The sequence below is a fragment of the Prionailurus bengalensis genome, chromosome B2, assembly GCF_016509475.1.
Source record: "Prionailurus bengalensis isolate Pbe53 chromosome B2, Fcat_Pben_1.1_paternal_pri, whole genome shotgun sequence".
NCBI lineage: Eukaryota > Metazoa > Chordata > Mammalia > Carnivora > Felidae > Prionailurus > Prionailurus bengalensis.
In genome coordinates, this window is record NC_057349.1 from 22,712,838 (window position 1) to 22,739,659 (window position 26,822).

General features: G+C 45.1%; 1 pseudogene; it reads left to right on the top strand.

Annotated features, from left to right (window-relative positions):
* The first annotated feature begins 16,330 nt into the window (after window positions 1-16,330).
* LOC122490421 lies at window positions 16,331-19,486 on the top strand (annotated as a pseudogene).
* Window positions 19,487-26,822: the final 7,336 nt, after the last annotated feature.

Sequence of the window (26,822 nt, forward strand, 5' to 3'; positions counted from 1 at the left end):
AATAAACTTACTACCTCAAGCAAGGTTACTCTGCAGTGAAATAATATCTAGACTCAGTAGGGCATGGAGAGAAATTCCAATCCCACTAAAAATTCCCATCATTTTATAAGTTAGAGGTTGCAAGTCTTTCCCTAAGAGGACTTGTTGTTCCTTTCTAGAGGTTAGTTCCATATTCTATTGAGTTTCTGTCAGGTTAGCAGTGGTACCTGATCTGTGGTCATGTGGACCCAATGATTAAGCAAGCAGATCACAGAAAGACCAAACAGAAAACACATAATTCAGCCATTCATGAATTTATGCCAGGATATAGCTTCTGATTCAAGTAACAGCATAAATATTTTAACCTTTTCTGTGTAGAAGTGATTTCATATTCAGATTCAACCGTTATTAATCACTATTTAATATAACTCTGGTTTTAACTTCCAGACTTGAGTTCAGAAACCTTCTGAAGTATGTGCATTCTTGTCAGTGCGTGGCTCCAATACTGAGGCTTTCGAGATGTTTTCTCATAAAAACCCTAGCCAGTGACTCGCAATTTTCAATTTCCTGTGTCTTCTGTGTTACTAATACTGTTCCCTTCTTCCATTGCCTTAATGAAAGTTTCTTATATGTCACTGCAAAGTGTCAAATCTCACAGAAGCCCTTGGAACAATGTTTTATAAAGGTTTTAAGCCTGTTGCCAACCTTTTAAAATAGGTGAGATTTCAAATCAAAATCTTAGCTTTTCTGGTTTTTCTCAAAATATTAGAAGATCTGGCTAATGGAGTCCTGCCATTGTAGGGTGTGAGGACTGGCTGGGGCTGGGCAGCCGCTGCCCCCTGCAGGCTGGGCTCTCACCCTGCAGGTGGGGCCCTCTGCCTCTGTTTCTGCTGTTAGCTTGGCTCCTGGAGGGAGGTTGTCCCCCCACTTTCCATCCTTGTACCATCTTTGCATGAATGATGGCCTCTCTCTAATCCATGTGATTTTTCTCTGTGTGCAGCCTCCTTCTTTTCCAAGAGAAGTGAAATTAATTTGTCGTTCTCCTCCATCTTTTCTGCAACTCATCCCATATATCCTTCCTAGGTGAGAAAGTTGCTCTCCTGCATCAGCATAAAAGCCTGTGGCGGATGCTTTTCCACCAGAAAAAATATCTCCCTGGCCATCATCCAACTGTCTTACCCCACCTTGCTTTGTGGTCTCTAAATCTCAGTGTGTTTTGAATTATTTTGCATAGAACACCCAAATCTCTGAAGATTATCCTCTGCCCTAGTGCCTCCAATTTACATCAAATGATTTCAAAGTGTCATGTTTTCTTTAGAAGACATTTGGAAAGCCACAATTTTTAAGCAAAATTATATAATGATTTTTTCACACCTACTTCACAAGTTTTTTTTCCCCTCTGAAAATGTCTAAAGAGTTCCCTACTGAATAAGGAAGGGCCTACGATCCCCCTTGGTGACCCTTTGTGGTTTCTTCAAGCTAGAACAACTTTTAAGTCTTCTTTTAATTAATTTTCCAAAATGTTCCAACTCTCTACCCAAGGATTTCAAGGTGGATTCAAGAACGTTGATAAACGGAAGCACAGCACTCTCAGCTGCTAACTGAATTCTTTCTGAATCATTAAGTGAAAAACCAAATCAATATAATTTTAAGGGAGAACAAAACATATAGTGAAAGGTTAGCATTCCATCTTGCTTAGAAATGGAGGCAGGTGTGTTTTTTTGTTTTTTGTTTTTGTTTTGTTTTGTGTGTGTGTGTGTGTGTGTGTGTGTGTGTGTGTGTTGCTTATAAAATAATGTGTATGTGGCCTCAGCTTGCCCATTGCTACGCAACTCACGGGAGCCCCGGGAGCAAACCAAAGGCAATTCCAGAAGCCCACTGAACCACACGGACATGGAAACTCCCAGATTCCTCCCAGGCAGAGGCACTGTTTAAGCAGAATAGACTTAATCTAGCTGTTTAGACACATCCCATGCTCCCGAAGAATCTATTTCTGGCTCTGGGTTTCATTATAAATGTCAGGACACCATATAGTTATGGTTAAAAAGGCACTTTCATTAGAAGTCCCTCTTCCCAGACATTTGCAGCTTTTTGAATAAATTACCCTTTGGGATGAAATTTCTTCTCGATGTGAAGGTAAATTAGTACGGAAAACTTAACAAAGTCCACGTTTTCTTCTCCTTTTGGTGGGATGCAACACCAGTATAAGGGAAATAACGAACAATGCCTTCCATTAGGATCTGGGAGGCATTCATTGCTAAAGTCCAGGTAGGATCACCTATTTGACCATTCTTTTTTTAAAATTATTATTATTTTTAATGTTTATTTATCTTTGAGAGAGAGAGAGAGACAGATTGTGAGTGGGGGAGGGACAGACACAGAAAGGGAGACACAGAATCGGAAGCAGGCTCCAGGCTCTGATCTGTCAGCACAGAGCCCGATGGGGGGGTTCAAACTCATGGACCGCGAGATCATGACCTAAGGTGAAGTCAGATGCTTAACCAACTGAGGCACCCAGGTGCCCCTGTTTGGCCATTCTTAGTATTTGCAGACTCATTGTGGATTTTATGATCAGTCTAGCAGTGAGTTAAAAGGAGGGAGGCTGTCAAAGAGAGAGAAGGGAGAAAGAGAGGGATACCTCTGTTACCCCAGTATATACATATATCTCCATTCAGGAGGGCTAAGGCCCAGAAGCTAAGGTCAAGGGTTGTTTTCTTTAGGGTCAGTGTTAAAGCAGCACCAAGGTATGCTGAGTGTTGAAGCTCTCACTAAGCAAAAGCATGCAGGAGGAAAAGCCAAAGTTCACATACCAATGTCAACAGGGCAAAGAAAGGATCAAGGTCAGGAGTCTAGAGTCAAGAGTTGAGTTTATTGGGAACAGAACTACAACAAAACCAACATTGGTAAGATGCTGGTTAGGCCGGAGGGGCTGTCTTTGGTGGTCGCCTCAGCTGGCCCAGAGATATAGAGCTTGAGGATGCTTCCCAAAAGAGACGCCAGCAGTGTGACAGTGACAAAAATGGGACCAGTGTCCATGATCCCTCCTCATCAGCTGGGAAATACAAATGCCCAGACATCAGTGTCATTGACATGACCTGAACATCTTGTCTGTCCTATGAGTCAAAACAGCATGGATGGAGACAGGTAGCCTTCTGCATAAATGCCTAGTTATTTAACTGTTTTATATTTTTGGGTTTGGGATGGCAAACAATTAGTAACCATAATGGTCCCATATAAAGCACTGTTAAGTGCTTTGAATTAAGAAAGGTTTTTGTTGAGAGCCTGAGTGTTTGAAATATCGAGGGCTGTATCTCACCTGTCCCCAGTGAGTGGGTGTGGAGAGATGGGTTACCGCCGCTCTCTCTTGACATCACCCCCAGCAGAGTGTGAAGGCTCCTTACTGCCAAAAGAGAAAATTTCCTCCTTCCACCCCGGAGGCTTGAATTTCTTCTATATTCTGTCTCCTACCTTCCCTGCATGTGTGGGTGAACGGTAAGTGCCTTTGACACTTTTGAACAGACCTGTGTTAGGAATGAATCTCTAAGGCTCTTAAAAACCACCCGCTGAACAAGTAAAAGTTGTCTTTCTCACCCTGATAGAGATTTTCCAACTTTTTAATAAAGTATCAAGGTAGATACTTTAGGCTGTACTTTGAGCCACCACACTAGTTATGAACAACCAAACGTTTCTCCTGGCACATTTATAGCTCAAATAGACCCTTTGGATCCCAAGCGCTGTGTAAAAGTTGACCCACTGGATGTTTGCAATTCCAAGGTTCAGGATGAGGACAGATCAGCTCCTATGGCGGCTCTGCCCCTTCAGGGTCCAAACTTCGGTTCAAAGATTCCAAAGCTTAACTGAATTTGAACAATAGTAACTGAGCATCTTGCCAAAAGAGCAAGGAAAGGGGTTAATTGGCATATCCTCCCATAATCACAGTAAAAGTCATCTTTAAAACAGGGATCATTTAGGAGCGCCTGGGTGGCTCAGTCGGTTAAGCGTCCGACTTCGGCTCAGGTCATGATCTCACAGTCCGTGAGTTGGAGCCCTGCGTTGGGCTCTGTGCTGACAGCTCAGAGCCTGGAGCCTGTTTCATATTCTGTGTCTCCCTCTCTCTCTGCCCCTCCCCTGTTCATGCTTTGTCTCTCTCTGTCTCAAAAATAAATAAAAACGTTAAAAAATTTTTTTAAATAAATAAAACAGGGATCATTTGAGTCATATTCTTGTGAGAAAGGGGGAGTGATACAGATGAAAGCATGCAGACTCTGCTTACTTTAAAAGCCTATCTAGAATAATTCAGGGGAGACAACAATATGTGATTCTTTTCTACAAGTAAATGTGTATTTCTTTCAGTATCAAGTTGCCGAAGATTCTACAGCAATGATGGGCAGCCCTGCTATGGTAAGAATGTTTTTATCTTCACAAAAAGCACATGTTGAAATCCTAACCCCTGAAGGTAATGGTATTAGGAGGTAGAGCATTTTGGGAAGTGTTTAAGTCATAAGACTGGAGCTCTCGTGAATGAAATGACTGCCTTTTGAAAGAGACCCCTGCAGAGATCCCTAGCCCCTTCTTCCATGTGAGGATACAAAGAGAAGTCTGCAACCCCAAAAGGGGCCCTCACCTGAACCCGACCCTGTTGGAACCCTGATCTTGGACTTTCAACCTCCAAAACCTGGAGAAATAGATTTCTGTTGTTTGTATCCACCCAGTCTGTGATACTTTGTTATAGTAGCCTGCATGAAGTAAGACATATCATGCCCTTTGGAGGAATACTGGTGTTGCTGGGCCCTGTTAATAAGGGTATGTATGCTTATAATTTTTCCAGCTGTCAGCCAGTGTTCAAGCCACAGGGTGAAGCTCATTCAGTGACCAAGGTTTTAGTCTTGCCAAGTGACTAAGTTCACATGAGGGGAAGAGTCACTGAGGAGCCCCATGTCCACCATGGTTACCAGCCTGGGAGCTTGGGAGTTGGAAAGAATGGTCTAGCCTTTTGCTATCCCTCTCTATGTGGGAAAGGTTCAGACCTCTTTACAAGGGTATCTCTTGCTTCCTGATTCGAATCAAGCACTCATGCATCCACTCCCAGGGGCATTGACCGCCGGTGCTAGTTTTTCTGACCCTTCCACCACAGAACAGCTGTTTCTGCCATCCTGGTATCCTTATTGTTCCACAAACCAGGCCCACTGACATGTAAGCTTTGCTCACTCTCCTGGAATACTTCAGCTTTCTGCCAATACTGAGTCAGATTCATTCTTGAGGGCTGAGCCAGTTCTCTGTCCTCAAGACCTCCCGGCCCTGACTCTGGTCCTCCCTGAGGTCCTCCTCTTCTGCTAACTGTTGCTTTAGCTTTCCCTGTTCATAAGTTGTGGAATGAATATTTGCTGAATCTGAGCCCCCCAGTGAAGCTTGGTCTTGCCAGGTGTCTGAGCTCATACAGTCCAGAGCAGGGGTACATGGGGGGCACCACGTCCACCATGGCTATAAGCCCAGATCTGGGGAGCTGGAAGGAATGGCCTATCATGGCCTTTCTCTATCCCTCACCTTGTGGAACAGGCTTGGGCCTCTTTACAGGAGTCCACCTTGGTTCCTACATTGTTCTCTTGTCCCCTTGATAGAATGGCTGTGATTCTTGAACAGTCCTGAAAGGATCTTGGAAAACAGACCCTGCTTAAGTCAAATCCAAAAGCCCTTGTGTCTGCATTCATGTTGGCTTCATTCTTTACCTTATTTCAAAGAACATGGGCATCAAAGAAGCCAAAGATCCTTTGTCTTAATTTTATTCAACAAACTTGCTGAGCCTGTATCTGTCAGAATCCATCCATCATTCAATATTAGACATAGGTTGGACAGGGAATGGATGGGACAAAGGGGGATTCGAGAATGACTACATAATGGTGGCTGTGTTCATGAACTTAAAATGAGCTTGAGAAAATCATATCAATAGCTGAGTACAATATAAGTCCCATTAATATAGATATTATAATAAAATTGTCATAGGTCACAGGGGTAGGTGAAATCCACCCCAATTCAGAGGACTACAGAAAGCTGCTTGACAAGATGTCATTTTCATTGAATGTTAAAAGCTGAAGAGAATAGGTAGATATAGAAGTGGAGGGAATAATGTAACATGTAGGGTTGAATATGGGAAAGTCATGTAGACTTCAGCAAGGTATCCTTGTGTTTGAGTTCCTGGGATGTAAAAGGAGGGGATTAGTGAGAAACAAGGTAGGAAAGAAGGGCTGGAGTAGAAAAATGGAGAGTCGTGTTCAGAGACAGGGCCCTCTGGCTATAAACCAGCCACCTGATCCTCATGACATGTGCTCATGACTGAAGATCCCCCACTGCCCTGCCACTTCCTCTCCTGCCTTATTGGAGAGTTAAGAGCCATATGCTCTTTCCCTGCTTTCTCCCCAACACTTAAGGCAGTTATGTTTAAAAACAATGGACAAATGGATTTATTTTACCTTAACTTATTCCGTTTGCAGCACTTTGTTTCTATAGATCCAAATCTGTCAGGCATCACATTTTTTATGCCATAAGACTTCTTTTAACATTTCTTGTAGTGACGGTCTTCTGACAATGATGTCTCTCAGTTTTGGTTTGGTCGAGGAGGTCTTTATTTTTCCTGCATCTTTGAAAGGTATTTTCACAAGATATAGAATTATGGTGTAATCCCATTGCCTCTGGCTTCTTGGTTTCTATCGAGAAATGTGCTGGAATACTTACTTTTGTTTCTCTTTTGGTACTGTGTCTTTTATTCTTTGTCTGATCTCAAGATTTCCCCTTTATGATTTTGTTTCCAATAGCTTGAATGTGATATTCCTGGATGTGTGGGTGGTTTCTGAGCTTCATGGGTTTCTGAAATGGGGGCTGTCATTCATATTGGAAAAATCTTGGTCATGAGTCCCGACATGTTTCATGTTGGACCTCAAAGATAGCCTTGGTGCTTCTCCTTGTCTATTCTATTGGACTATCTCTGGCTCCAATGGCCTTAGCTGATTTGTTACCTAACCCACTTTTTAGCACCTGGCAGATATGGCCAATTTTCAGTCTGTATTGACCAGACACCTCAAAAGGGAAGCAGACACATGCTAAGCAGCTAGGACTTTACTTTGCTGGCAGTACGGGAGCCATGTATAATTTTTGAGTAGGAGAGAAACTTGATCACAACAGTAGTTTGGGAGGCTATAACTCTGAGTGCAGAAAAAATAATAAGCTATAAGTGGTGGAGACTGATAGCGGGGATAATAAGTAAAAGGCTGATGCAAAGATCTTAAGAGGAAAATCTGGGGTGCCTCGGTGGCTCAGTAGGTTAAGCATCTGACCTTGGCTCAGGTCATGATCTCATGTTTTGTGGGTTCAAGCCCCATGTCAGGCGCTGTGCTGACAGCTCAGAGCCTCGAGTCTGCTTCAGATTCCGTGTTTCACCCTCTCTTTCTTCCCCCGCCCTCGTTTTCACTCTGTGTCTCTCTGTCAAAAATAAATAAACATTTTTTTAAAAAGAAAGACAAAAGGAAAATCATGGAAGAAGTAAGCAATGGGAACTTCTGGGAGGAACATTCCAAGGATGTATCCATAACAGAATTTTCCAAATTAGTAATGAACCATTGTTATGTAGAACACTAACAGGAGTTCTAACAAATGTTCTGTGGTTGAAAAATGTGGAAAATTCTGTGTCAGATGAAGTTAAATAGGTTTCTAAATTGCAGACATTCTCAGAGACTTTAATATGGGAATGCACTCAGACCATCTCTTGGGAGGGGTGAGGGTATGGTATGTAGTGTTTCCCAAATATGCTGACCAAAGTATGCTGTTCTCATAATGCTTCCAATATCTTCAGTGCTTCATGGAACATCAGTTCTGGAAGTACATCTCAACAAAACCATAAACATTTGAATTCAGTATTAAGGAGTTAGGGACAGGGGTAAAGGAGAGGGAGGAAGATGTTGACCACAACTCTGAGGTTTAGCCTGAGTAATTAACCAGATGTTGAGGTCAAAACTGAGATAGGAACATGAGAGAGGTAGCTGACTTGGAGGGAAAAAATGAGAAATTCACTTCGGGGAATGAAAACACATATGCTGAAAAGAAGAATGGTTCTTTGATATTTCCTATAAGAGTGATTCATCTCTGCATTGGAAATTTCCAACTGATTTAATAAAAAATAAACCTTACATCCTCTAAGGCCATTAACTAGAGCAAAAATCTATCCACTAAGTGGAAAGCTGGATTCCAGAGACTTGGTATTAGTTTCCTAAAATTTCCTTCCCTTGGATCTCTCCATATTATTACAACCACCACCATCATGACCTTGGGAAGGACCTTGCTCCCCCTGTAAATAAAGCCCTCACCCAAATTAGGAAACACGATATTCCCCACTAACACCCAACAGTATGACTGAGATCAAGCTGGAATGTTACTAAAGGCTTTGGCTTAACAAAATGAAAGAAATATAGGTAGTCATAAGAAACTGGTAATCTGGCCTACAAACTATTGCTTCCTCACCTTCCATTTAGGACCTACTCAGTTTTCCCTCTGTCCTTCTCTTATGAAGGCCATCACTAACTCCCTCACTCAGGAGCAATCTGAAAGACAATTCTATGTCCAACAGTCCCTGACACATAGAAGGTGTTTGATAAATACTGTTGAATTAAACCACATTGTGTTTAGAGAAAAGCAGAGGTTTGTCTTCTTGTCTGGTTTCCTGGACAAACGACCAGCTTTGTCTTCATGTGGCCAACAGCATGATAACCCCATTAGGACACAAAACACAGCACAGATTGCAAAATACAGAATGCCTCTGCTTTCAGGTAGAATGATCACGTGTAGGCAGAGGGTAGTTCTACTGCCTGCCATGTCTGCCTACTATAGGGAATGGCTTCAACCTTGAAGAGAATCTGTCCGTAAGTACAGGGTGAGGAGATAGAGGGGAGGGAGGGGTGATTTGTGTGCTGCTAACATTCTCTAGGGTGTATGTTGGACAAAGTGTGATGAGGTCCAGGGATAGTTTCCTTCTCCATGGCCATGTCCAATCAAGTTTGGCATACCCTACGGAAGGATGCAGGTGGCATGCGGTATCTCTGTTTAGAATGAGGTTTAAGAAACTCAGGCATCAATCAGTGATCCTTCTGTGGCCATGTGTGAATCTAAAATCTTAGATGAGCAACTCCATACAAACAGTTAGGAACAATATCCTAAGTTATCTGGCTTCTTCTGAGTGTTTCCTGACCCCACCTTTCAGCTTAGATGTTGCTGTCCAGCATCTGACAGCTGAATCAAACCTTCAAAGAATTCTTCAGTGGTGGGAAAGGTGTTTTGTTTTTATTTAAATTAGTTCTCTGTGCTGACAGCTCAGAGCCTGGACCCTGCTTTGGATTCTGTGTCTCCCTTTCTCTCTGCCCCTCCCCCACTTGTGCTCTGTCTCTGTCTCTCTGTCTCTCTCTCAAAAATAAAATATTTAAAAAATTTTTAAAAATAAATAAATAAATAAATTAGTTGTCAAACATTAGTTACCTGAAGCATTCACACAAAACTCCAGATTTCTAACTGGGGATCCTGGGTGGCTTAGTTGGTTAAGCGTCTGACTCTTGGTTTAGGCTCAGGTCATGATCTCACAGTTTGTGAGTTTGAGCCATGTGTCAGGCTCTGCTCTGACAGTATTGAGCCTGCTTGGGATTCTCTCTCTCTCTCTCTCTCTCTCTCTCTCTCTCTCTCTGTCTCTCTCTCCTCTGTCTCTGCCTCTCCCCTGTTTGTGTGCTCTGTTACTCTCTCTCTCTCAAAATAAATAAATAAACTTAAAAAAAATGAAACTCCAGATTTCCAACTTCTCCTGAAAAATCAGAAGCTATGGCTACTCAGGTCCTGCAGTCTGTTGTCAGCTGGCTCTATGAATGGCTGTTCCTGGTAGCCATCTGGTCTTCAGTCTTCCACAGCCTCTCCCATCCCACTGAACCCATGCAACTTGCCTGCCTTGTGGCTGTAAGCATCAGCAGATGTGAGCCTTGGTTCACACAAGGGCCTACTCTGGGCACTGTCATCTGATGAGAGATGTGGGCTATGTTCCTGAAATCCACCTCATAAAGAAATTCTGTGAGGAGCCGGCTAATTTCTGGGAACTGCTCTCCTAGAATTTCAGCAAAGCATGTCAGACACACTCATGGCCTTCCTAATCCAAAGAAAGCTATTCCTTAGCTACAAATTGTGTGTACTTCTGATTACCACCCAGGTAATGTCTAGGCAAGGCAAGCATCATTTGTGTGTAATTGTATTTGAGACTGTACTTGTGTGCCAAGGCATTTGGCTGACTGACATGTGGTTGGCTCTAGTGTGGTCCCCAGTGAATTTAGGAACATGATTTAATGACTCATTTTCAAACTCACTGGCAATGAATGAGAATTGGTGGGGGTCGGAGGTGGAGAGCCAAAGCCAGTCAAGACTATCAAGACTTTTAGGCCAAAGCCATGGGATACCCTTTCCCATGGGAAGGTGAGGGAGGGAGCAAGAAGCAGTGGGAGACCTCAAGGAGAAAAGCAGAGAGAAGCAGTCAGGGGAGGGAACTTTGGGGGAGTCTTTTTGCAGCAATGTTTCTTTATAGCAAAAGTTGCACACTGGTTATCCCCGAACTAAACTTGGCCTACACATGTGCTTTAGCTGGCCTGCACAGTGTTTGTTTTACATTTGAGCTATCAAGATTATTGTGTAGGGGTACTTTGGTGGCTCAGTCAGTTAAGCATCCAACTCTTGGATTTGACTCAAGTCATGATCTCATGTTTTGTGAGTTAGAGCCCCATGTTGGGCTCTGTGTTGCTAGCATGGAAGCTGCTTGGGATTCTATCTCTGTCTCTTCCTCTCTCCCTCCCCCCTCTCCCTCTCTCTCAAAATAAATAAACTTGAAAAAATAAAACCACTATTCATTGAAAAAATATATTGTGTAATTTTTAAAATACAGACTTTTAGGTTTTTTTGTGGAAAAAAAATAGTCCCAGGAAAGATGTTGCAGGTAGGCATTCCGGCAGGACAAAAAGCCACTGTACTAAGTGAAGGCTAAGCCCTTGTAGAGAGTATGCTCTCTGACTCACTCAGCCCTCATGCACACAGCGACCCTGCTCATGCCTGGCTCCCTTCAGTCATCCTCATGGCCTACCTGCTCCAGGCAAGCATATGGGTTGAGACTCTGCTTTCTAACAGTGAAATCTGAAAAAAAAAAACCAAACAAACAAACAAAAAAAAAAACCACACCAGACATCACCCTGAATCTAATCCTGGCTGAGTCACCTAGTTTGCTGTAATGGTGGCCAAGTCACCTCAACAAACCTGAGCCTCTGTTTTGTCATCTACGCAATGGAGAGGTCCTACAGAAAAACCCAGGTCCTTTCCAGCTCCAACAGTTATGATCTGCATACCTGTAAACAACCAGGAAGGGGGGAATTATTTAAAACCCAAACTGACTGAGGTTGAATTTACCTTTGAAGGTGAGGGAAGGGTGTATCCGAGGGTAGTGAATGTCGGTGATCCTGTACCCCTCCTTGCAGAGACTGGGGTCAGGGGGAGGGGAGCAAGAAAGGGTTTGGCCCACTGGGCTTGTAAAGGGGATGCCTGGAACCCAGCTCAGGGGTGCAGGCCAGAGAGAGCCAAGTTTTCTCAAAAAGAAGCTGGGAGAAACTGAGTTTGCAGAAATGGCTGAGGTCTAGAACAGCATGTGCCCAATGCTCACTTCTCAGCTGTTTAGTGTGTTCGGAGTACCTTCCCTTCAGCTCCCACATTCAGGAAAGGCTTTATGTGAGTGGGGCGTTTTGTGGGAAATCAAGAAAGGAGCTGAGATCCTCTGGCTCCCTGGGTCCTCATAGTGCAATGTAGTAGGGGCTGTCACAGGTGGAGGGCAGTGGCAATCCATAATCGGAACGGATTCAGGGGAGCAGGTACGATGGGCAAGGTGGCAAGGAAAATGGGAGCCCCACCTCTACCCCACCTTCTGCTCTGCCCAGGAGGGCTTGGGAGGACACAGGGCTCACTCTACAGCGGTGTGGAGTGGGACTGGAGCCTACTCATTTGAATCTCAGGGATAGGGTTCCTTCCCTGCAATCTGGGATACCACGTATGTGCATGGCATTCTGCATGTGTCCTTCCATGGACTCACATTTCCGACAAAGGGCTGACAGGGCACACCTCAAAGTCACTTCTCTTCTCACATGCAGAAATGGAAAGGAGTCAGACTCACTGCTTCCTTTGCTTGGGGGTATCTCGAAGGAAAGACTCCCAGAGGCCAGAGCTGTGGGCTCCCTGGAAACCTTCCTTCCCAGGTGTGTCTCTGAGCTGACATGAGGCTGGAAGCGTCCGCAGGTCCTGCCTGGGAACCTGCACAGAGCTGCTGAGGGGCACACTGCAGGGCATTTGTCCACTGGCCATCATGCGGGAGTCCTATCCGCATCTTTCCCTGCCTTTTCAGAACCCACAGAAACCCTGTCTGTCAGTCCTTTGTGAGCATTTCTTTTTGGAAAGACTGTTTGAAGGGAAGAGACCCGTTATGGAGTGCGTGTGCCCTATTTTCACACTATCTCCTGCCACTCTCAAGGCCTAGTTCCCAGGGGCAAGAATTATGTCATTTCCAGATAAAATGTGAATGTGCCCCAGGGGACATGAGGATGGGGTGTGTCAGGCTCTGCTGCTGCTGAGGCATTTGCTCCCACAGGACTTATCAGTGCCTCTCACTGGGGTTGAAGGCCTCACATGGCATGGCCCTGTTCCTCTCCCACTCAGGGCTATATCCAGGCTCTGTGGGCTAGGCCATGTCATAGAGCATTTTAGGACAACTGTCTATTTCTAGGCCACCTAAAGGAAGCCAGAGGAGTCATAATCGGACTCATTCATTCAAACAACATACCCCTTGAGCAACCTTTACCTGCTAGCTTCCGGGGAAAAACAGTTAACATGAGGGAGGCAGTTCTTTCCCATATTGAGCTTATACTCCTGCAGGCCTTAAATGACTAATTAGACAATTTACTATTTACAGCAGTCATTATTAGTGGTATAAGGAGGTACCAGAATATGAGAGAGCATATAAAAGGATGACCTAATTTTGGGGTTGTCAGTGAAGGCAGCTCTTCGGAGCTACAGTATTTCATTGAATCGAAAGTGTCACCAGTTGTAACCCACACCATTATTCTGTGTACACTAAGAAAGAAAAAGATGTTTCCAATTAAATATGACAGAAGACTTTCTTATAACTTATAATATTTATTCTATTTTTAATTTGACATAAAGCTTTGTTACCTATCATTTTGTGCATAGCTAAGAGAGGAAATGTAAGCAAAATAGGTCCTTAATGAATTCTTAAAATGTTTTTATACTGAGTCCATTTCTTCCTAATCACCTTCAACTCAGAGTTGATGTCCCCTGGTTTCCACACATTTTCATCCTCTATGCCATTAAGAGCACTGGTGATGCGATATTTCTTCTTTTAAAGTTTTTTAAATGTTTATTTATTTGAGAGAGAGAGACAGAGAGAGAGACAGAGAGAGACAGAGAGACAGAGAGAGAGAGAGAGAGAGAGAACATGAGTGGGGGAGGGGCAGAGAGAGAGGGAGACACAGAATCTGAAGCAGGCTCCAGGCTCTGAGCTGTCAGCACAGAGCTGGAAATGGGGCTCCAACTCACAAATGGTGAGATCATGACTTGAGCCAAAGTCGGATGCTTAACTTACTGAGCCACCCAGGCACCCCCTGTGATGTGATATTTCTTAAAAGAATCTATAAAAGAACTAACAGCTATTGTTTCTGTGCTTTTAAGTCAAATTTGCAACAATGTAAAGCTGACATGTTTTGAGTCCTGCTTGGGAAATGTTGCTAAGCATGTCCAATCTACCATTTCCTCCCTCCCATGACATAGCCACTTGATTCCACGCATAGCCAATGCACCCCAATTTTGGAGACATTAAAATGTGAAGGAATATGTGCTTTAAAACCAATGAAACATAGTAGTTTCTAAGATGAGATCTTATGGGTGAGCAAGAACTAGCTATGGAAAAAAGGGATGGACAAGAGAGTATTCTGAAGGGAGGGAGACCACATGTAAAGGCTTGGAGATGAGAAAAGTGTGGTGCATGTGACTGACCCACAGAGTAGGGAGGAGATGACAAGGAATAAAGTTAAGTGATAGGTAGGGCTTGTCCTTACCTGTGCAAGTCCTTGCAAGCCATGCCAGGGACATGGAATTTCATCCTAAGAGCAATAGGAAGCCTTTGAAATGTTTGGGGCAAGAAGTGGGCACATAAGGGTGAAAGGCAGATGCATTAGAGAGAATCTGTATAAGATATTTCCATCTGAAGTCTGGAGACTATATGTGAAAGGTCAAGCATAAGCCCTAGCAGTAGTCCCATGAGAGAGCATGGTGGCTTTATAATTGGAATTTGTGGCTGGATCCTGATTGGATAGGAGGTGGTGAAGGGGAGGGAGGGAGAAATCCAAGATGACTCCCAGATACCTCTTGTGAGTCAACAAACACTGCATCCGGGCCAAGTCTGGGGATGGAAACAACTAATTGATTTTGGCCAAGTTGCATCTGCAGAAGCTCCAAGACAGCCAATGAGAGACAGTCCATAGACAGTAGGATATATGGGTCTAGAGCTCATAGGCTGGGCATTTAGGCAGGAGAGGTGAATTTGAAAATCATCAGAACATGCCTGGCAGCTGCAGTGATGTGCATGGATGTGATTAGGGAGAGGGTGCAAAGTGAGACTTGGAAATGGCCAAGAGCTGAGTCTTGAGGAACTTCAAACTTTGGACTTGAGTGGTGGAGGGTAAGCTGTCAAAGGAGCCCAAGGAGGAAGAAGAGAAACCAGGACAGTGTATCACAGAGGCCAAGAGATGAGCACTGTCTGGGATGTTGCCTCTAGTGGTTCTTTAGAACTTGGGCATCTGCATACCTTCCTGCAGAGTATGGCTTCTTCCATATTGCCTCTGTCTTCAACATTTGTCTCCTTTATAAAGTATTTTACTTTGAACAAGCTCAACTTAATTTGCCTTCACATAAAATATACACCTATTCATCATAACCTCTCCTGGGGGTTCTCAAGCGCACCCAACTTGCCCAACTTAAGCCCAACTCTCCAGCAAGCTCATCACAGTCCTGTCGATGAAGTTGTTGAGTGCTTCTGAGAAGAGAGAAAGGAGAGAGAGGGCAAAGGGAAGAAGCAAAGGAGAAGAAAGCCAATGTTTATTGAGCACCAACTCCGTACTGTCATTATGCTTGTCTAATACCAGCAAAATGGTGCAAATGAGTATCACTATCAGCAACTTAAAGGCTCAGAGAGGTTAAATAATTTGAGTTAAGTCACACGGGTAATATACTGTGTATATAGAGCCAAATCTCCAACTTACATCTATCTTCTCGGAAAATATTTTTTGAGGGGCAGTCTTTTGTAGGAAGCTCATGTGTGTTTGTGAAATGCAAGCACATCAACTCTGAGGCAAAACCACCATAGTAAAGGGGAAGATTCCAGTGTGAAAAAGAAGTGGTAATAGTTGACAACAGAAGTCTAAACGTAACCCTGATGAATGACCTCCATGAATAATTTTGTTCTTTTTTCTTTTTTTAGTGATATTGGTGGGTTAGAGTTTAGTAGAAATATCTGTACTGTGATGGATATATTGGTGGCAATTACCAGTGAGAAGTCTCCTTCATGGGGTCTATTTTAATGGGAACACCATTTGAAGGAGTTAGCGGTGACAAACCTATTTATTTCTCTGCTTCACTTGTTAGCTCCTTTCAGCACAGTAGGAAACTACAATCTAATGTGGCCCAGATTCCCTTCAGAATAGCCAGGGTCTTCGTAATTCTCATTAAGGTGTCTCTGGGTAGAGTCTGAGGAAGGAAGAAGGCATGTATGAGAGCACCAATGAGCTGTAACCATCTCTTTTACCTGGAGGAGGCACTGCTCTGTGCTAAATACTCAAGAAATTAACAAATAGGGGCGCCTGGGTGGCTCAGTCTGTTGACTGTCCGACTCCAGCTCAGGTGATGATCCCCCAGTTTGTGGGTTCAAGCCCCGCAGCAGGCTCTGTGGTGACAGCTCAGAGCCTGGAGCCTGCTTCAGATTCTATGTCGCCCTCTCTCTCTGCCCATCTCCCCTCATTCTCTCTCTTTCTCTCTCTCTCAAAAATAAATAAGCATTTAAAAAATTTTAAAGAAATTAACAAATAACTAATGTTCCTAAAATTAACCTAAGGGGGAGTGGGGGAAACCCAGGTAGCCAAGAAGAGCTGCAGTGCGGAGACATGGTGGCCTGTGGAGCCTCCCCTGACCATCCAGCAGGTCCTGAAATGTGGTGAACCCCGGCTTGTCTGCTACCAGGATGGACCGCAGTGGCCTCCTGTCCTTCCAGCTCTGGTGCCCCTGGCCCTTTGGCACCTACTCCCAGAACCAGCCACTCCCACCTGCCGCAGCCCTCAAGCCATCAGCCTGCCCAGAGCCGGCCAGCGGGGCTGAGCCAGACCACAGGCCTGCCCACTCAGAGAACACCCCACCCACCTTGGCCACTGACGCCCCTGCCTCCCAGCCTGCCCCGCTCCTCTCCGCAGCAGCTGCTGGCGATGAGGGGCGAGTCCTGCTGGACACGTGGTACATTACCAAGCCCGGGAATACAAAGGAGAAGGTGGCCTTTCTTGTGGCCCACCAGTGTGGTGGGGACAACCGGGCTAGCTCCATGAAGGTCAAGGAGCACTGGGGCAGTGACAGCTCCAAGGCCAAGCGGAGGAGGCGCTGTCTTCAGCCTACTAAGGCTCCACCGGACCCAGGGGGCCTAGAGGGCCCCCTGCCACTGAAGGGGCCCAGACTCAGCTGGTGAGGATGTAGACCTGCTCTCTGTGGCCGAGATGGTGGCCCTGGTGGAACAGCGGGCCGCCCTGGCCCTACAGAACTACCCATGCCCAGGCACGCCAGCACCTATGGTCTCCGCGTCGGTTGAGCAGGGTGGGCCTGCCAAAGGTCTGGGGTCCAAACGGAGGTCTGGTGGCGGGGACTGCAGCCACATAGCTGAGGCAGTGGCCCACTTTGAGGCCCAGCGGGACAGCCCTCCAGCCAAAGGCCTCCGCAAAGAGGAGCAGCCGGGCCCGGCCCAGGGGAGGTGCGCATCGCTTTTCCTATCCCCAACGGCCGAGAGCCTCAGGCTCCCGATGACAGCTTGCCCAATGGGAGCAGTGGCTGGCCAGTTGTGCCTACCCTGGCAGCCCAGGCCCCGGGGCCCGAGCCAAGGACAAGATCACCAGTGACCTGTACCAGCTCATCAGCCCCTCTCGGGATGTCCTGCCCAGCAATGTGGAGTTCCTTCTTGGCTCGGGCGGATGAAACCAGCGAGGGGGAGACCATGGTCCCTGCCAGGCCTGAGGACACTCCCCCGGCGCCCCCTCCAGCCCCTGCCCAGGACTGCGGCGCGTCAGGCTTCCACGTGGACGTGGTAGTGACGGGTGTGGTGGACGAGTGCATCTTCTTTGGCAAGGATGGCACCAAGAATGTGAAAGAGGAGACGGTGTGCCTGACGGTCAGCCCCGAGGAGCCGCCCCCACCTGACTCTTCTTCCTCCAGCTCTTCTTCCTCCAGTCCCGGCGTCCGGACGGGCCCCCCGAGACGCCCCCAGCCGACTCCCCCGCCACCGCTGGACGACGCTGAGGGGACAGTGGACACCTTCCTGTGCCGCCTGTATCGGCACGTGTCACACGACTTCCTGGAGATCCGCTTCAAGATCCAGCGCTGCTGGAGCCGCCGCAGTACGTGCTGCTGCTGCCCGAGCAGGTGCTGGTGAAGATCTTCAGCTTCCTGCCCACGCGGGCCCTGGCGGCCCTCAAGTGCACCTGCCACCACCTCAAGGGCATCATTGAGGCGTTCGGTGTGCGGGCCACAGACTCGCGCTGGAGCCGCGACCCCCTGTATCGCTATGACCTTTGGAAGCAGTGCCGCAAGAGATACGAGAAGGGTGACCTGTTGCTGTGCAGCTAGCACCCAAAGCCCCTACCACCACGACCTGCCTTACGGACGTTCCTACTGGATGTGCTGCCGCCGAGTGGACCGCGAGACGCCTGGCTGCCGCCTGGGTCTGCAGAATAACAACTGGGTGCTGCCCTGCAACGGGCAGGGAGGAAGGGAGGTGAAGCCGGGGAAGGTGTTGGGGGGGGGGAGCCCACTGTGTCCACCCCTCCCCCCCCCCCCCCGCCCCTGGGAGCCCAGGGCCAAGACTGGGTCACCCTCCAGGTGGTATTGATCCCCTTCCGGAACTGAGATGGGGTTCAGGGGGATAGAGAAGGCACTCTGATCGACCAACCCCTATTGGTTTTCTAGTCTTCAGACACAGGGCCTGTGGACCCCTCAAGTAGGGTGGTTTTTATCAGCATTTCAATTTCTTCTCCATTCAGCCCCAACACCCTCCTTGCCACTCTACACCCCAGGGACCCACCAGCAGGGAGCAGACGGGAGCTAATTTTGGTACTACTTAAAGGTTCCCCCATTCTGGCCCCCTTCTGCTGCACCCCCCCCCCCCACACACACACAACCCATGCCAGCCAGTTCTTTGTCTCTGGAGCTGTGTTCTCCCAAGAGGATGTAGCATGCAAAGTCAGTATCTCTCCTGACTTGCCACACCAGGGCTTACCTCCTCTTTAGGAATTAGGGGCCATCAGATCACAGATCAGATGTGGCACTTTTCACGGCAACCTACCATTTCTAGACCTTTTCCCCATTAAAACAATAAAAAAAGAAAAATCCCTGTTTTCTCCTTAACCTAAAGCTACCAGTCTCTTCACTTCCCCTAAAGAAGAGAAAATAAAGCTGAAATATAAAAATTCCCCATCTCCCATTATTTAAACTATTTCCATTGCTTCTCTATGCCCCACCCCACCCCCCAAAAAAAGCTGTGAAGCCCTTTGCCTAGCTCTTGACAGTGTGGGGGCCGGTGGGCAGGGACTGTGGGTTTGAATTTCTGGATTGCTTTTCCTTCCATTCTGGGTATTTGTTCAAGCATTGGGATCTCTCCAGCCCCAGCCACATGAGTTTCTTTAGAATCCTTTGGACACCTGAGACCTTGATTTTTCAGGCAGTTTGCTCTGGGGTATTTTCGTTCAGGGTTTTTTTGTTTTGTTTTGGTTTTGGTTTTTGGTCTTGGTTTTGGTTTTTTATCCTTGTGGTTCTGGAAGCTTCTGGTGTGTGTCATCTGACCAGTTTTGAATTGGTCCTTTCTATAAAATCAATATTTATAAGTCAAAAAAAAAAATTTAACCTAAGGGGACCAACCCTGGTCTCTCTAGCCCAGACAACATGGCAAGGTGTGAGAGCAGATAGTGGTTGTGATCCATGAGGCTGTTTCCACAGCAGGGCAGGTAGCTGCTTTGGCCACATGTGCAGGGCAGAGGGAAGTAGCAAGGTGGTGGTTGCTTCACCCTGTTTCTTGGACATACAGATAATCATTACTGGCAGTTTCATCTTGATTCTCAAAGACAGCATCTGTGACAAGGAAGCTTAGTTCTGTACAATCATGGTGGGCAAGGTTGCTGTCAGTATCAGAAATGCACATTTGTTTGTGGTACCTCAGCACCACATAATTAAGGAGGCTGAAACTATAGAGATTCTTGTGTCCATGTTCAATTGGATGGGAAACTTCTTAGGTGAGCGTGAGGGTATAGAATAAAACAGAAGCAGGAATCACCTGAAAAGTATCCTATGTCTGCCTGGGGAAGACACACTTCAGGTGATTCCTCTCCTTTCCCTTCCTCACCCCTGTCTCTCCAACAAATCCAGATGTGAACACCAAGAAAGTAGATGAACAGGAGAAGCTGGTGACCCGCTAGAACGACAGCCAAACAGTGTCAACTGGACTTCCTTTTTGCCAAATAACTTGAAAATCTTATGAGAGTACTAAAGTACAGCACTAAATGGTTACTAAGCTGGTTTTTTCTTCCTGGGTTCACAATTATACCACATTTCCCAGACACCTTAGAGTTGGAGGGAGCCATGTGACATACTCTTGCCAATGGAAACTGAGCAGAAGGGATGTGCCCTGGCAGGCAGTGAAGAGGTGACGTGCCTTCTCAATCTTTCTCTGCATTGGCCTTTGTCGACTGGTGAGTGGATATGAGGGTTTCCTCAAGGCCACATGTTAAAGATGGCTGTGCCTCAACACAGAAGAAAATTGGTTCCCTGAATGGCTATGTGGAGCAGAACTCACTGACCACATCAAACTATGACAAAAACAAGCAATAAACTTTTATTATACCAAATCACTGAGATTTTGAGGATCGTCTGTTACAGCAGTCACCATTAACTGATACAGCTGCACAGCCCAGGATTATGGATCTTTGCAGTAAGCCTCCTTCGTCCTTACCTCCTGAAGTCTTTAACGGCTTTGCAAAAATCAGGGTTGTGTTTTTGTCCTTTGCTTTTTAGTTCTTAATGCATTTGTTCAGGGGCAAAGCATTTTGTGAAACAATTATTAATGGAAACTCAATAAAAAGACCTCAAACCAATGTAGCAACTTGGTAATTAATCATTCAAAATGAAGCATTGGAGTTCAAGGCCTGATGTGCTATTCAAATAAAATTATGAAGATTTGTTCCAAAAATCCAGCTAACATTTTAGGGGTGGGGGAAGCATGCCTTGTTTTCTGTTCTGAGCTTGTTTTTAGCTCTTGATCTGTCCAACACTCTGTACCAGCTCTTCGGAATGTGTGCCTCATGTGTCCTTTTCTGATGAAATGTCATGAGCTGGCCTTTGACATTCAGCATTTCCCAAACTTCGCACCAAGAGGTTTTGCCTTTGTTCACTGTAACACAATTGTTGTCTTTTCCCCAAAGTGGGATTTCTGATTCTCTTCTCTGAATCCTGAAAATGGATTTTCCTCACTGCTCTTACCTTGATTTTGAGTTGTGGGCCTGAAGGTAGTATCATGGGAACCATCAAAGCAGTTAGAAATCAGAAAAGATGAAAGTACAGAGACCTGTATCTGGTGAGTTCCTGCCACAGTGGCTTGACTCAGCTTTCCTACGGTCTTGAAAACTTCTTCTTCCTTCTTCTCCCTGTCTCTCTAAATCCTGCTAATGCTTCAAGGTCTGGCTCAGTGTAAGGTTTATAAGACTTCCCACATGGACCCTCACTAGGTTAAACTTTTCTTTTTTTTTTTTTATGAAATTTATTGATTAATTGGTTTCCATACAACACCCAGTGCTCATCCCAAAAGGTGCCCTCCTCAATACCCATCACCCACCCTCTCCTCCCTCCCACCCCCCATCAACCCTCAGTTTGTTCTCAGTTTTTAACAGTCTCTTATGCTTTGGCTCTCTCCCATTCTAACCTCTTTTTTTTTTTTTTTTCCTTCCCCTCCCCCATGGGTTCCTGTTAAGTTTCTCAGGATCCACATAAGAGTGAAACCATATGGTATCTGTCTTTCTCTGTATGGCTTATTTCACTTAGCATCACACTCTCCAGTTCCATCCACGTTGCTACAAAAGGCCATATTTCATTTTTTCTCATTGCCACGTAATATTCCATTGTGTATATAAACCACAATTTCTTTATCCATTCATCAGTTGATGGACATTTAGGCTCTTTCCATAATTTGGCTATTGTTGAGAGTGCTGCTATGAACATTGGGGTACAAGTGGCCCTATGCATCAGTGCTCCTGTATCCCTTGGATAAATTCCTAGCAGTGCTATTGCTGGGTCATAGGGTAGGTCTATTTTTAATTTTCTGAGGAACCTCCACACTGCTTTCCAGAGCGGCTGCACCAATTTGCATTCCCACCAACAGTGCAAGAGGGTTCCCGTTTCTCCACATCCTCGCCAGCATCTATAGTCTCCTGATTTGTTCATTTTGGCCACTCTGACTGGCGTGAGGTGATACCTGAGTGTGGTTTTGATTTGTATTTCCCTGATAAGGAGCGACGCTGAACATCTTTTCATGTGCCTGTTGGCCATCCGGATGTCTTCTTTAGAGAAGTGTCTATTCATGTTTTCTGCCCATTTCTTCACTGGGTTATTTGTTTTTCGGGTGTGGAGTTTGGTGAGCTCTTTATAGATTTTGGATACTAGCCCTTTGTCCGATATGTCATTTGCGAATATCTTTTCCCATTCCGTTGGTTGCCTTTTAGTTTTGTTGGTTGTTTCCTTGGCTGTGCAGAAGCTTTTTATCTTCATAAGGTCCCAGTAATTCACTTTTGCTTTTAATTCCCTTGCCTTTGGGGATGTGTCGAGTAAGAGATTGCTACGGCTGAGGTCAGAGAGGTCTTTTCCTGCTTTCTCCTCTAAGGTTTTGATGGTGTCCTGTCTCACATTTAGGTCCTTTATCCATTTTGAGTTTATTTTTGTGAATGGTGTGAGAAAGTGGTCTAGTTTCAACCTTCTGCATGTTGCTGTCCAGTTCTCCCAGCACCATTTGTTAAAGAGGCTGTCTTTTTTCCATTGGATGTTCTTTCCTGCTTTGTCAAAGATGAGTTGGCCATACGTTTGTGGGTCTAGTTCTGGGGTTTCTATTCTATTCCATTGGTCTATGTGTCTGTTTTGGTGCCAATACCATGCTGTCTTGATGATGACAGCTTTGTAGTAGAGGCTGAAGTCTGGGATTGTGATGCCTCCTGCTTTGGTCTTCTTCTTCAAAATTCCTTTGGCTATTCGGGGCCTTTTGTGGTTCCATATGAATTTTAGGATTGCTTGTTCTAGTTTCAAGAAGAATGCTGGTGCAATTTTGTTTGGGATTGCATTGAATGTGTAGATAGCTTTGGGTAGTATTGACATTTTGACAATATTTATTTTTCCAATCCATGAGCAGGGAATGTCTTTCCATTTCTTTAAATCTTCTTCAATTTCCTTCAGAAGCTTTCTATAGTTTTCAGCATACAGATCCTTTACATCTTTGGTTAGATTTATTCCTAGGTATTTTATGTTTCTTGGTGCAATTGTGAATGGGATCAGTTTCTTTATTTGTCTTTCTGTTGCTTCATTGTTAGTGTATAAGAATGCAACTGATTTCTGTACATTGATTTTGTATCCTGCAACTTTGCTGAATTCCTGTATCAGTTCTAGCAGACTTTTGGTGGAGTCTATCGGATTTTCCATGTATAATATCATGTCATCTGCAAAAAGCGAAAGCTTGACTTCATCTTTGCCAATTTTGATGCCTTTGATTTCCTTTTGTTGTCTGATTGCTGATGCTAGAACTTCCAGCACTATGTTAAACAGCAGCGGTGAGAGTGGGCATCCTTGTCGTGTTCCTGATCTCAGGGAAAATGCTCTCAGTTTTTCCCCATTGAGGATGATGTTAGCTGTGGGCTTTTCATAAATGGCTTTTATGATCTTTAAGTATATTCCTTCTATCCCAACTTTCTCAAGGGTTTTTATTAAGAAAGAGTGCTGGATTTTGTCGAAGGCCTTTTCTGCATCGATTGACAGGATCATATGGTTCTTCTCTTTTTTTTTGTTAATGTGATGTATCACGTTGATTGATTTGCGAATGTTGAACCAGCCCTGCATCCCAGGAATGAATCCCACTTGATCATGGTGAATAATTCTTTTTATATGCTGTTGAATTCGATTTGCTAGTATCTTATTGAGAATTTTTGCATCCATATTCATCAGGGATATTGGCCTGTAGTTCTCTTTTTTTACTGGGTCTCTGTCTGGTTTAGGAATCAAAGTAATACTGGCTTCATAGAATGAGTCTGGCAGTTTTCCATCCCTTTCTATTTCTTGGAATAGCTTGAGAAGGATAGGTATTATCTCTGCTTTAAACGTCTGGTAGAACTCCCCTGGGAAGCCATCTGGTCCTGGACTCTTATTTGTTGGGAGATTTTTGATAACCGATTCAATTTCTTCGCTGGTTATGGGTCTGTTCAAGCTTTCTATTTCCTCCTGATTGAGTTTTGGAAGAGTGTGGGTGTTCAGGAATTTGTCCATTTCTTCCAGGTTGTCCACTTTGTTGGCATATAATTTTTCATAGTATTCCCTGATAATTGTTTGTATCTCTGAGGGATTGGTTGTAATCATTCCATTTTCATTCATGATTTTATCTATTTGGGTCATCTCCCTTTTCTTTTTGAGAAGCCTGGCTAGAGGTTTGTCAATTTTGTTTATTTTTTCAAAAAACCAACCCTTGGTTTCGTTGATCTGCTCTACAGTTTTTTTAGTTTCTATATTGTTTATTTCTGCTCTGATCTTTATTATTTCTCTTCTTCTGCTGGGCTTAGGCTGCCTTTGCTGTTCTGCTTCTAGTTCCTTTAGGTGTGCTGTTAGATTTTGTATTTGGGATTTTTCTTGTTTCTTGAGATAGGCCTGGATTGCAATGTATTTTCCTCTCAGGACTGCCTTTGCTGTGTCCCAAAGCGTTTGGATTGTTGTATTTTCATTTTCGTTTGTTTCCATATATTTTTTAATTTCTTCTCTAATTGCCTGGTTGACCCACTCATTCGTTAGTAGGGTGTTCTTTAACCTCCATGCTTTTGGAGGTTTTCCAGACTTTTTTCTGTGGTTGATTTCAAGCTTCATAGCATTGTGGTCTGAAAGTAAGCATGGTATAATTTCAATTCTTGTAAACTTATGAAGGGCTGTTTTGTGACCCAGTATATGATCTATCTTGGAGAATGTTCCATGTGCACTCGAGAAGAAAGTATATTCTGTTGCTTTGGGATGCAGAGTTCTAAATATATCTGTCAAGTCCATCTGATCCAATGTCTCATTCAGGGCCCTTGTTTCTTTATTGACCGTGTGTCTAGATGATCTATCCATTTCTGTAAGTGGTGTATTAAAGTCCCCTGCAATTACCACATTCTTATCAATAAGGTTGCTTGTGTTTATGAGTAATTGTTTTATATATTTGGGGGCTCCGGTATTCGGCGCATAGACATTTATAATTGTTAGCTCTTCCTGATGGATAGACCCTGTAACTATTATATAATGTCCTTCTTCATCTCTTGTTACAGCCTTTAATTTAAAGTCTAGTTTGTCTGATATAAGTATGGCTACTCCAGCTTTCTTTTGGCTTCCAGTCGCATGATAAATAGTTTTCCATCCCCTCACTCTCAATCTAAAGGTGTCCTCAGGTCTAAAATGAGTCTCTTGTAGACAGCAAATAGATGGGTCTTGTTTTTTTATCCATTCTGATACCCTATGTCTTTTGGTTGGCGCATTTAATCCATTTACATTCAGTGTTATTATAGAAAGATACGGGTTTAGAGTCATTGTGATGTCTGTATGTTTTATGCTTGTAGTGATGTCTCTGGGACTTTGTCTCACAGGGTCCCTCTTAGGATCTCTTGTAGGGCTGGTTTAGTGGTGACAAATTCCTTCAGTTTTTGTTTGTTTGGGAAGACCTTTATCTCTCCTTCTATTCTAAATGACAGACTTGCTGGATAGAGGATTCTTGGCTGCATATTTTTTCTGTCTAGCACCCTGAAAATCTCGTGCCAATTCTTTCTGGCCTGCCAAGTTTCAAAAGAGAGATCAGTCACGAGTCTTATAGGTCTCCCTTTATATGTGAGGGCACGTTTACCCCTCGCTGCTTTCAGAATTTTCTCTTTATCCTTTTATTTTGCCAGTTTCACTATGATATGTCGTGCAGAAGATCGATTCAAGTGACGTCTGAAGGGAGTTCTCTGTGCCTCTTGGATTTCAATGCCTTTTTCCTTCCCCAGTTCAGGGAAGTTCTCAGCTATGATTTCTTCAAGTACCCCTTCAGCCCCTTTCCCTCTCTCTTCCTCCTCTGGGATACCAATTATGCGTATATTATTTCTTTTTATTGTATCACTTAGTTCTCTAATTTTCCCCTCATACTCCTGGATTTTTTTATCTCTCTTTTTCTCAGCTTCCTCTTTTTCTCTTTTTCCATAACTTTATCTTCTAGTTCACCTATTCTCTCTCTGCCTCTTCAAGCCGAGCTGTGGTGGTTTCCATTTTATTATGCATTTCGTTTAAAGCGTTTTTCAGCTCCTCGTGACTGTTCCTTAGTCCCTTGATCTCTGTAGCAAGAGATTCTCTGCTGTCCTGTATACTGTTTTCAAGCCCAGCGATTAATTTTATGACTATTATTCTAAATTCACTTTCTGTTATGTTATTTAAGTCCTTTTTGATCAGCTCATTAGCTGTTGTTATTTCCTGGAGATTCTTCTGAGGGGAATTCTTCCGCTTGGTCATTTTGGATAGTCCCCGGCGTGGTGAGGACCTGCAGGGCACTTCCCCTGTGCTGTGGTGTATAACTGGAGTTGGTGGGCGGGGCCGCAATCGGACCTGATGTCTGCCCCCAGCCCACCGCTGGGGCCACAGTCAGACTGGTGTGTGCCTTCTCTTCCCCTCTCCTAGGGGTGGGATTCACTGTGGGGTGGTGTGGCTCGTCTGGGCTACTTGCACCCTGCCAGGCTTGTGACGCTGGGGATCTGGCGTATTAGCTGGGGTGGGTAGGCAAGGTGCTCGGGGGCAGGAGGGGCAGGCTTAGATCGCTTCTCCTTAGGTGATCCACTTCAGGAGGGGCCCTGTGGCAGCGGGAGGGAGTCAGATCCGCTGCCGGAGGTTTGGCTCCGCCGAAGCGCAGAGTTGGGTGTTTGCGCGGAGCGAGCAAGTTCCCTGGCAGGAACCGGTTCCCTTTGGGATTTCGGCTGGGGGATGGGCGGGGGAGATGGCGCTGGCGAGCGCCTTTGTTCCCCACCAAACTGAGCTCTGTTGTCAGGGGGCTCAGCAGCTCTCCCTCTGGTTGTCCTCCAGCCTTCCCGCTTTCCGAGCAGAGCTGTTAACTTATGTCCTCCCAGACGCTAAGTCGCGCTTGTTGTGGGAACACAGTCCGTCAGGCCCCTCCGCTTTTGCAAGCCAGACTCGGGGGCTCT